The 12,608-nt window shown below is 41.9% G+C and overlaps 1 protein-coding gene across 2 annotated transcripts in view; it reads right to left on the bottom strand.

Annotated features, from left to right (window-relative positions):
- Window positions 1–12,608, bottom strand: part of STIM2 (stromal interaction molecule 2) — a 100,790-nt gene that overhangs the window by 23,034 nt on the left and 65,148 nt on the right. The window lies entirely within an intron of this gene.

The following is a 12,608-nucleotide window of genomic DNA, read 5'->3' as shown; positions in this document are numbered from 1 at the left end:
GTTTTTTATATGTAGTACCCACAAAAATTACATGGATTTTTTTTTCCTGAAGACTTTGGAAATACCCTACAATTTGTTTATACCTTCTCATATAGATAATAAAATGCATCGCAAATGGCCTAAACACAGCAAAGAAATGCGTTGTGCTTCTTGCTTCTCATTAATTCACCCTTCCCAAGGTTTTCATAATAAACTCTGCAATTGGAGAGGATACACAAATAATGTGTAAGAATAATATGGCAGAACAACAAAGCATACCATCACAAACAAGAAAACCTGTCAGATAAAATGTGTACAATATGGTTTTATCCCAGGATGGAGGAAAGCTGGCCATCAAAATCCCCCATCACTGGAAAATGTCATATTTTGCTTAGCGTTGGTAGTGATTGCATGTGATTACTAGACTATAAGGGGACATTTGGTTTGAAAGAGGGGGCTCATACGAGGGATCCTCAACATGTGTGTGTGCCAATATCTAGGGCAGGGATGGGGATATAAGGCCCCCGGAATCATTTGGTCTGGCCCGCTGAGCTTTTTTCTACTAGCCACATGTGACTAGCAGGGTGCCTAGAATAGCACCCTGCAGCCAGAATCTATTCAGCAGTGCTGCCTGGAGCATCCTTAGGACGCTTCAGACTGTCACACCGCTGCCCTTACAGCTCCCCGGAGCACCCTCCGGATGCTCCGGGCATTGCAGTAATCACTGGAAATTGTTGCCCCGCCCCTATGTGACATCACACGGAGGGGTGGTGGCCTGCACCGGGCCCGTGAATAGTGTTATATATATCAAAATGGCCCTTGGCAGAAGAAAGATTCCCCACCACTGATCTAGGGGATGAGGAACATTTAGTGCTCGCACCCCATCTATGGAAATAATTTTTAGTGCAGGTTATTATTGCCTGGTGACCACAGTCGTTTAATGTACAGTATATGAGTACTAGTCCGACTCATTGGCTGCAATGAAGAGGTTAATGTGACTTCACTAGTGATGCTTTTAAAATATCTTTGAAAAATAAAATGGTATAATCAGCATTTTTTCCTCCATATCAAATTCCCCCCCTCCCCAATAGAGGCACAAGCTATGTGCTGAACAGTCTGGGACCTGTCTTTGCCATAGCAGGGCCACCTAAAGATCTTGGTATCCCCCTGTTATAGCGGAAACCAGCTGCACCTTGGGCTGGTTGAGTATTTGGCTATAGAATATTGCCATATCACACACAATGTAATCCCCCAGTGAACTGAATGGGATAAGTGCGATACAGGCTTCATTACTGTGTCCCAAAACATCAGTTATGTGTGGGTCCCTCCGTGTGTACCACTAACATTCCCTTAAATAAGAGTGCCAAAGGTCCCTGCACGATTCAGAAAGCTTCCCATACCACTGAATAATGACAGTGTCTCTTGTGATTGGGCAGTCCCTATACTAGCTATAGCTCATTGGAATAAAGCTGCATAATCAAGTGTCTCATTCTAGGTTTGGAACACATAATGAGTTTACATCATACTTGCCTACTTTTGAAAAAGCATTTCAGGGAGATTGTGAAAGCAGCACCAATGAGCGCGGCGGTAAAGTGGGCGAGTACTGCTACATCTGAGAGGCGTGTCATAAAATTGATTTACATCCACATGTAAATGAGCCCCAAAGCAGTTAGTAAGATCTACTTGTTGATGAAAACACACTGATCCTTCTCAGAAAATACATGTAACCATAGGGATTATTGTGCCTTATAGCCAATGCAGGGAAATTATACTAATGATCCCATTTGAATGTATATATCTGTTTTTTCTTTTATATAAACAGTGTCATAATGGGGTTAAGGTGAAATGAGGGAGATTGGTAGACTCTTCAGGGAGACAGGGAGATTGCTGCTATTTCAGGGAGTCTCCCTGACAATGAGGGAGAGTTGGCAAGTATGGTTTACATGTATCCCTTAAAGTGTCCACTGGTGTCAACCTGGGAGACCTTGTAGAATTGTGGGTGGTCCAGCACAGCGGAATACCCATCTGCCACATGGGAGAGAAGGGGGGGGGGGGGGGGACTAGTTATTGCAACTGGTTACACACAGGACACACAATAATAATTGTGCAAACACTGAAAAATATTTTTTCCTCCTTCTCTGTGTTAAACATAATCACACACAGACATGCCACGGCTTGCCCAGATATAGGTTGAAGTATTACTACAATCGTTCATTGGAAAGTATTTATCCAGATTAATATTTAGAACATTTTGGAGGATAACACTTACAAGCTGTACTTTAGCTACAGAATATTTTGCAAACATGGATTTTCTTTCAACTCGTACATTATTCCTGATTATTTTCTTGACAAGAGCACAGTAATCCACCCTTCATTATAATATTATATATGTGTGTGTGTGTATATATATATATATATATATATATATATATATTAACCTGCAAAAACCATGAACCCTATTTTCATCTTAAGTCACAAAAGACTGGTTAGAAAGTATAAGGCTGGGTACACACGTAACGATTTTCTGTCCAACCATCCAGTTTTTCCCCGGAAAATGGGCAAAAACTGTTGTTTGTTAAATGTTTGATTTAAACAATTTGTTCAAACTTGTCTGACGACCATTTTCATCTGTTTTCTGGCATTTAGGAGCAAATTGCTGATCATTTACTCTCATACGTTACCAGATTTTCATGCCAAGCAATCAACTAGTTGGATGGTTGGACAGAAAATCTTTACGTGTGTACCCAGCTTAAGTATTCTGCCATATTGTAAAGATGTCATCCTGTGACTGTCATATCAGTCAGCTTTTCTGAAATACTAAAATACATGCCGGAGGGGGCAGCTAGGTCAGCACAGCATGGTGCATGATGGCGGTATAGGTAGGCGATGCGGGGGGCATGGTGTCGCGATCACAGCTCGTCCCCACTATACAATGCAGAGATTACTGGCATTATAAAGCGGAGGGCAGGGCTACAGTGATGCAATTTAGCTACCTGATTTTCGGGAGCCTCCCGGCTGTTTCGGGAAAGTAGACAGGTATGAATTAACATGAAGGGGCTGATCCACAGTTGCTTGTAAATCTGTTTTGCATACAGATCTTGTGATTGTTAGCAATATTCATGCACCGTAGTTAAGCACATGCAACTATTACAGGCAATACAGAGCAGCACGCATATCAGTCTCATCTTCACTTGTGGCTTACTAGGAAGAGCAGGGTGGCTATGAGTAGTCTGCACATAGAATAAGAGTTCTGAGGACGTGCAGGCAGGATTGCGGGCTATGCAGGTTTGAATTTATTCAGTAATCCAACCGATTTTGGATAGATCTCTTGCACCAGGTATAGGGGTGCTGCATTTGACTGCATAGGGGTGGACACGGGGCGGTGTGGAGCCACAGATGTAAGTCAGCAAATGGACGAAGATCTGCATTTATTTACATGCATGCTACGTGGATGAACTTGTGGTAGACCTCCATGCAACTCTAAATCAGCCCTTAAATATGTTCACTCTCAAAATCAAACTGGCTTTCCTCCTGCACTGCTGGGACATCCCAGGACGGTGCAGTGACACAGCAAGGGGTGCTGGCTAAATGTGCATTTATTATTACATACTTATACAGCGCCAGCATAGCCCATTGTACTTTACAATAGGGAACAAATAAGTAATAAAAAAAGACTGGATAATAACAGACCAAGAGGTAGGACGCCTATAAGGCGCAAGTTTACGTCTATAAGGATTTATAACAAAGGTTTAAGATACTTGACAAACAAGTGTTGCAACACTTCCCTAAAAGGGGAGCTGGTTACTGGTGTTATCAAAATTGCTTACACAATGTATAAACTATATAGATAGCTGTGTATATAGTTTATATCTAGAAAGGCAAAACCAGGCACACACAGGAACTTTAAGGCTGCTATGTAACCCTCAATTTTTTTATAGCGTATGAAAACATACATTCTAAACTTTGCATCACTTCCTCACCGAGTAAAGAATCAGTAATGGACATTCCACCAAAGAGAATGTTTCAATAGGGAAGGTCAATTGGGGCACCTAACAGGCCATGTATACAGATGTGTATTGTTCACTCTAGGTCCGGCGGCAGACAGGCACCCGGACCTAGGGCGTGTGCTCATCCGAAAAGGGGGTGTGGTCAATGAAAGGGGCGTGTCTTTATGATGCATCCCCTTTTCGTCACTCTTGGGGGCGTGCCTGGTACTTACGGACATGCCGGGCAGCCCCCAAGTGCCGCGTTCACTGTGAATGGATGCCGGGCGCATGCGCCTGACATCCATTCACCGGCGGTGACCACTACTTTGCCGTTTTCCCCACCCACCCTAGCATAAAACCTGCCTGAGAAAGTTACCTATACAATGGTGCGAACTGCATCACAATTGGTTAAGTGCAGGTCCAGACTGCTCATCTGGCACTTCTAGCAAATGCCAGAAGGGCCGGTCCAGCGTCAAACCCTGGCCGAGCAGCTGCGCCTTGCGGCGCTCTGCTCGGCAAGGCCCCAGTGACTCGCGGCACACCCCCGTGAGGCAAGGCCATGCCCTCGTGAGCCCAGACCACACCCCTTTTGAAGGCGCGCTGGGAGACTCTCAGGGCTGCTGAGCAGCCCAAGTCCATACCTGGTTCCAGAGTTTTTTCGCAAACAAACGTTCTCATTTAAGATATACAGATACTGTATACAGTCAGGTGCATAAATATTGGGGCATTCACAGAATTTTCATATTTTGGCCTCTATTCACCACCACAATGGCTTTGAAATGAAACAAACAAGATGTGCTTTAACTGCAGACTTTCAGATTCATTTGAGGGTAATTACATCCAAATCAGGTGAACGGTGTAGGAATTACAACGGTTTCTATATGTGCCTCCCACTTTTTAAGGGGCCAAAAGTAATGGGACAAACTAAACAATCCTAAATCTAATTTTCACTGTTTAATACTTTGTTGCAAATCCTTTGCAGGCAATTACAGCCTGAAGTCTGTAACGCATAGACATCACCTGACTGTATATATTTTTCTAAGCCATCATTTCACGGCTTGTCCCTTGACTTTCATTGTTCTACAGTGATAAAGATGGGTTACACATGGAGGACTCAGAAGTGGACATCACAGAAAATGCAGAGTAAGAGCAGTTTGGTATGATGCACGAAGATGATAGTTCTCAACTCCAGTCCTCGAGTACCCCCCAACAGGTAATGTTATCAAGATTTCTACATGTGGAAATAGGTGGGATAATTACTGACCCAAGAAAATAGATTAATACGCATGTGCATGATTAACCCCTGCGCTGCTGAGGGCTCTCTATCTTGTGCCAAGACTATTCTCCAACATTAGCCCTCGTCACATTCAAACATCAATGATTATTTTTTACCCACACATATACGTTGTTTGTTTGTTTTTCAGAAGACTTTGAATTTTCAAAAAAAAATACCATTAGTTGTTCTACTCATTCTAACATGTCAAAAAAGAAACGTTTAAACCCAAATGGCCATTAAAGTGTTTTGGTTTTTTTTATAGAGATTTCTAGAAAAGGGAACTAAGAGAATATGTGATTTTTTTTTTTGTCTCCTAAAACCACCAGAAAAATATTTTGAGGTTCTTGTTTCGCCAATAATCCACCTGCCCAAATTAGTAAAAGTAGGTTTTGAAAAACAATCTGCACTTAAAATGAAAATGCATTTTTTTTTTCTCCAAAATTTTCACCCTCTCAATTTAAATGCTTATTATGTGTAGAAAGAATCTGGAAGTCCAACAAGGGCTATCACTTTATAAACCAGACAACCTAAAGCACTAATTTAGAGACCATTTTTTCTTTTATTTTACACACAAGATGGGGGAGATATGGGCTTTAGATACCCTACAATTTGAGGAATTTTTTTTTGCATACTGTTTCAGTTATTGTCTAATGGCAACGGCTAGGGGGGAATATTGTTTGAAAAAGTAGACTCCCCTCTTTCTAGACAGGGTGCCCCCATGTGTGTGCGGGACAGTACTGTAGGTCACTAGACAATAACTGCTGCGAAGTTATTGTCTGGGACCACATCAGTTGAAAGAGAGGACTCTTCCATATGTGAGTGTCCCCACATTTACAGGTGTAATTATGGGCATGACAGGTACGTGCCCTCCCACCCATATATGGAAAATGTCTATTTTCCATAGAGCAGGGTGTTATCTGGTGATCGCCAGACAATAGCTACTAATGAGTCACATAATTTGAAAGCGTGGCCACCACTCTTTCAAATATGGGTACCCACAAGTTTGCCAATGTCATTATGGGGTTAAGAGGGCAGAATAGCTGAGTAACACTGTCCAGTGATCATAGGGGATCAGACAAGGGGACACTACATTTTAAAGAGGGGACCACCCGTTTCTAAAATGGGTGCCCCTGCTTTTATTGTGGCAGGGGGGGTTCCCTCATTCTTGGACTCCATGATTTTTCTGTAATGAAAGTGGTTTCGCCGCATAATCTATATGGAGGCACATAAAATCTAAAAAAGGGGACTGCCCTCTTTCAAACAGGGATCCCCCCCATCTCTCTATGTTCCAGTTGGGAAGAGAAGTCCATCGCCCCTTCTCTGGCAATACTTTTTAACTTTAAAATGACGTCAGTACACATTTACGCCAATGTCACTCCTCCGGGACTGGCCCCCTCACATTTGGGACTAACCACCCAATTAGAGCCGGTGAGGGAGAAGGAAAGGTTTGGATGTGGTGGTGTGGATGACGAGCCCCACTCGTCCTCAAAAGCGAATAGGTTAAAGTCGTCCAGAAAACATGACCTGTTGGGGGTACTTGAAGACTGAAGTTGAGAGCCAATGCAGTAACAAATTGCAAAAAAAACAAAAAGCTACTTGCAGTGGTTTACAGACTTCTGTAAACTCTGTGTAGGTTACAGATCAGGACTCTACGTTTTAGGTAAGCAAAGTAGCATTTGAACAAACACACAAAGTATCTGGTACAACATTATATGGACAGTGTGACGTTGGTTGGTTTAAGTGTACAACACCATACTTGGAGAAAACTAAACATAGCTGATACCCACAAGAACCTCATACAAAATGCCAAGCACAGTGATGGTCAATTTCAATTTGAACTGGTTTCTAAGCCACAGAACCTCAACCATTCAGTCTACCATGAACTTATATACCAAAGTACCCTACAGTAAAATTGTTCAGCCATTTGTCAGGCAACTGAAGCTTGGCTACAACACTACAACAATCCTAAGTACACCAGGCAAATATGTAACTGAACAGTTTTAAAGGGAGAGAATCAAACCTTTATAATGGCCAGACCATAACTCCGAGATAGTGGGCAGGTGGGTGATTGTGTACAAAGCTGTGCATAAACAAATCTCCTCTCCCAGAAAGGGACTGTAATAGTGTTGTAAGAAGGAGTGGGCTAAAATGTATCAAATATGATATGAGGATGATAAACACATACAATACAATATCAAACACTTCATGTTAGCTGCTGAAGGTGATTCTACAAACATGTACTTGTCTGTTCTCTACACAACTTATGTGTCTTCATTTTTGTTGTTGATTGACAGTACTGTATGTTAAGAGTTATTTATTATGCCAGATTAGAGAAGTCAATGTTAGGACTTGGTGAATAGTCGACAATGGTGAACGTCTGTGTAAAACTACAGATTTGATATGGCTATACATGTGTTTTGTTTATTGTACAAATGAGATTAAGGTCATCAAATTTTAGGACTTTGAAGACCAGAGGCGGGATGCATCAAAGAGTTTTTGCGGACAAACCTCGGAAAATGACATTTGCGGAAGTTTGGCCGCTTACCGCAAATGCAGCAACTTCCAGGAATGCGATACATTCCGGGGCTTAGCTGCAGTGGGCAATGCCATCTTTAGATGGTGTTGCCAAATAGAAGTCCATAGGCTTCTATATGTACTTCCGAGAGGGATGCCTCCCAGAACCCATCGCTGCGCGTGCGTCAATCGACGCATGTGCAGAAGGACTCCTGGGTCCTAAACATGGAAGTCCTTCCATCGCAAAGGACAGCTTTTACTGGGAGAGTTCTTGCTTGCTTAGTATGGTAGGATCTGTAGAACCCATAGTAGTAACATCAAGGCAGTCTTCTTTAGCACAGAAAGTTAATCTATATGGAATAAAGTGTGAATAGCGTTTGCTCTGGCCTGCACCTAAAGCACACACACTAGAAATGCATTTTTATCTATAGATTTGTTCCATCATTACATCATATCTGCGGCTGTAAACAAAACATCAGTCTGTAAGTGACTACTTGCCATGGGAATGCTTGGGATTGTGTATTAGAATTGCCTTGGAGAAACAGAAAACCTACTATAAGATAATCCTCTCCCACTGCCAGACGACAGTACTAAAGGCATGCATTACATATAATACAGAAAAACACTGTGCTTTAGGTATGACCCATCTTAGAATATGCTGCCTGTTAAATAGGATATCAATATGAAAATTTGCTGTAACTGAAACATGGACATGATGGGACACCGCACACAGACAGCTTAGAAGAGTGACCTAGCACAATTTGGTTTTGCCGACAATGAGTTAAACACAAACATTGAGTTTCTGAGAGATGTAATTCATCCAGCCAGGTAACAAACGATATATCGTCACGCCTGGGTACACACAATATATGTGTACCAAGTTGTTCACATATATATATTGTGTCGGCCGTGTAGCACAGCAGATGAAATATATATGAAAGATATATATTGTACCCATCTGCCTGCGTGTATGAGCGACCAACCCGTATGCTGCCCGCAGTAACCGGCGGCAATGACGTCACTAACAATTCCTGCGCCAATTCATATAGGTCGGCTCATTGGTAAGTGTGTATGCTCGGCCACATAATTACCAAATAGGCCGGCTGTCCCGTCAGCCAAGTGTGTACTCCACACAAGGCAAAACAAAAAGTGCTAAGGAAAACTAAGCTGGAATCACTGATCAAGAGGGAGCAAAACTACTCTTGGAAAAGTACACAAACAAGAACACCTGTAAAAGCAGATGCGTTTAAGCGCCTATCAAAGCTTAAAAAAAAAAAAAAAAGAACGAATGATTACATGAACAGGCAAGAAATTATGAGGTAAAAAGGAAGGTGCTTGTGCTGATTACTAGAGAGATGTTTACTTCACTGGGGACCCTTACGAAATAGCACAGTTGATGCAGCAAAAGACAGTCTCCAAGTTTTTGCAAGTCTGCGAGAAACATCCTCTATAACTTTGTCCCGATATATGGAAATTTGCAGTTGCAGGTTGAGCTAACCTCCCCCGGCACCTCACCAGAGCTAGAAAAATATACAGCAACACATCCCCAAATAAGGATGTTAAAAGACAACAATTTAGATCAAGTTTATAGCCTAACAATTTTATTGATATAGCGCTCTTTTTCCAATAGAACTCAATGAGTTTAACAGATAGTAAAACAATATAGGGAGGTTTAGATTTTCAAAAAAGTACAGTAACTATGGACATAAAGGTTTAGATTTGCATGAAATGCAGAGACCATGAAGAGAATACAAATGGTGTGGCAGCCATTTTGGGCCATCAGTGGCCGGATTACTCATCCTACCCACGAAGGTTCCAGGTGAGGGAGCCATTTTGGGAGCACTACATTGGGCAGAATAGGCCATGTCTAATCGATGACGGATAATGGAAGAGATCAAAATTCTAGCTGAGATCCTTGCAAGTTCATCAGAAGCATGCATTGTTGATTCTACAGTTTACCAGATGAGGCAGCCATGTTTGGGGCACTACATTGGTTACAATGTGCAATTAGGTAATACATGGAACTAAGAAATACAGGAATAAAGAGTACAGTGAGCTAAGAGGATGCCCCCTGCACAAATAAGTCAGTGGGTTGTTTATCCTGCCCTTGAAAGTACCAGGCAATACAGCCATCCAGGGTGCACTACATACAGTGAGCAGAACGAGCAATTCATGAACCTATATCATGCAGTGGAAAATTACAGAGAAAGAAAAATGAACAGGTGAAGTGGAGTCCACGCCACGGCAGTAAGGAGAGACATAGTACAACGATAAATACACCATTTGCACATTACAGACAGATGGAGGAAAATCGGGATAACGCAAAATGATGTTAAAGCGATATATAAATGGCCTGATCTCATGGGCCCGGGCAGGTGCAAGAACGTGGGTAGCCCACTAGAAGGGGCCGAGACCGGGCCGGCGTACTACTCAGAGGACAGTCCTCGTTTTCTCCCCCCTCAGCTCCCCACTCAACTGGAGGGGTAGAACCTGTAGAGTACTACAGATGGCCATAAAACATATTACAGCTGGCAAAGATAAGCAGCTACTCGTCATGGAAAAAGAAATTGATGAATATAAGGGAAAAAGCACTAACCACTTGATATTTTTTCCAAAAATGTCCCCAAAACTATTCTTTTATCAAATTATGTAAATAATGGCCATTTAACCCTGATTCAGTATCATTTTCTTAACAAATATGCAGGTTTATTAATAACTGTAGAGTATAAAAACAATGCCCTTATCTTGCGCTACAATAATGCAGCACCTCAAGTAGCTCCCCTGTTAGTGGGAACAATAACAAAACACACTTAGAGGGCGCACTAAGCAGGTAAAGTCTTCAACTGAAAACAAGAGCTAAAACACTATATTGTAGCGATAGGGGATGGATCCAATCGCAAATGTAAATGCTGGACACTGATGAAAGTATTCCTTTCTTAGAATAATCTTCTGCGGATTTTTCGGACAGTTTCTCAACAAAAGGTTCTAAAAAACACCCTCTCACCAAACACCCAGAGAATCGGCCAATAAGGCCTCACATTAGACTCAAACCAAAAGATTTATTCAAATTCACTTGTCACTTGACATATATGTATAAAATATTACTTACATCAGTAATAATCCATTGCCACAGTATGGGAAAAATATGTATCTTGTGCGGGTAGCAGCAGGATACATATCTTTCCCATACTGTGGCAATGGATTATTACAGATGTAAGCAATTTTTTAGTAATGAAGTAATATTTTATAAATTTATGTCAAGTGACAAGTGAATTTGAATAAAATCTTTGCTTTGAGTCTAATGTGAGGCCTTATTGGCCAATTCTCTGGGTGTTTGGTGAGAGGGTTTTTTTTAGAACCTTTTGTTGAAAAACTGTCTGAATAATCTTCTGCGGATTTTTCGAAGAAAAGAAAACTTTCATCAGTGTCCAGCACTGACATTTCTGATTGGATCCTTCCCCTATCGCTACAATATAGTGTTTAAGCTCGTTTTCAATTTAAGACTTTACATGCTTAGTGTGCCCTCTAAGTGTTTTTTTGTTATTTCTGTTATTAATAAATGTATACTGAATCAGGTTATATCATAATTTGATATAATAAAAATTATGGCAATTTTTGAAAAAAATAGTTTTATACAAATAAAGACAGACTTTACTTTGTTTATACATGTGCGTGAATGTGTATATTTAACACAGTAAACTTTTTTGTACTGCATTACATACGCTCAGTGGTTATCTAGCTGCCACTGCGCTTTGTGCCAGCCACACCCCTGACCGAATAACGTCATGCCAAGGGAGCTCGACTTGCCAGCAAGTACAACATTGCCCGGGGGGTCCTGAGGATTTTCCTAAAGGATGTACAGGCTGCAGTGTGCATGGCCAGAAGCAAGGGCAATGGGCGACGGAACCACCCACAGAGCCCTGCAGTCTGTGCGAGGGCACCGCTCGCAAACCCCTAGATACAGCCCTGCATACACTCCTTGCAGGACTTCATAGAAGAAAGGAAGCCAGCAGCAGGCGGTGGCTGTTAATGATCACTGCTGCATGGGAGAAGAAAAGGTGTGGCTGCAGTCAGGCCAAGCCGGGAGGGAATGCCCCTCTATACCTAGGCTTGGAGGAGAAGACTGGGGGGAGGGACACGAGGGGGAAGTGCCCAGCATCTGGCAGAACATTGCCTTCCAGCTGCCGCCAGTAGGTGATCAGACACGTTCAAATCAGATGCAGCAGTGTCAGTGAAAGCACAGCTTTACGTGGTTACACTGACCCAACACCACCAGGTAAGTGATGAAGAGATGGGTGTTACCCCATGTGGTCATTTTTTTTTCTTGGGTCTAGTTTTCTACAAAACTTTTCACGTAGATAGAGTGTGATATCCTTTAACCACACAGGTGAGCAAAGACTACTACAAAACTCATATACAGGTACTGAAAGCAGTACAGTTCCTTCCGCAGAGAACCCTGCACAAGTGAAACACAGAGACAGCCATGGCATAAAGTTTGCACAAAGTGACTTAAGAGAAAGGGAAAAAGTAAACGCGGAGGTGGAATATTTGCAGTTGAATTGTTAAGAGTTTCATTATCTAGTTAGATAATTTAGAGTTTCAGGAGACAAGTCGTGTTATTAATCTTTAGGGTGTGAGCTCAATATATGGAGTCCAAGAGGAACACACATCTATACATCTACAATACGAGTCATGGACAACGCTGGTAATTGATTCCATATAATTGATTCCATACAATAGATCTGCCTGCTAGATGTAATAACTTTAGTTCATGTGTTCTGTATAGTTTCTCCAAAATGCAGCCATAATATATTTTGCGGCGTTCAGGATATGTATAAGGATTGTAGGGATTA

The sequence above is a fragment of the Taudactylus pleione genome, unplaced genomic scaffold, assembly GCF_031769625.1.
Source record: "Taudactylus pleione unplaced genomic scaffold, aTauple2 ptg000302l, whole genome shotgun sequence".
Lineage (NCBI taxonomy): Eukaryota > Metazoa > Chordata > Amphibia > Anura > Myobatrachidae > Taudactylus > Taudactylus pleione.
The sequence above is the reverse complement of the archived record's forward strand: the minus strand, read 5'-3'. Positions and strand labels throughout refer to the sequence as shown.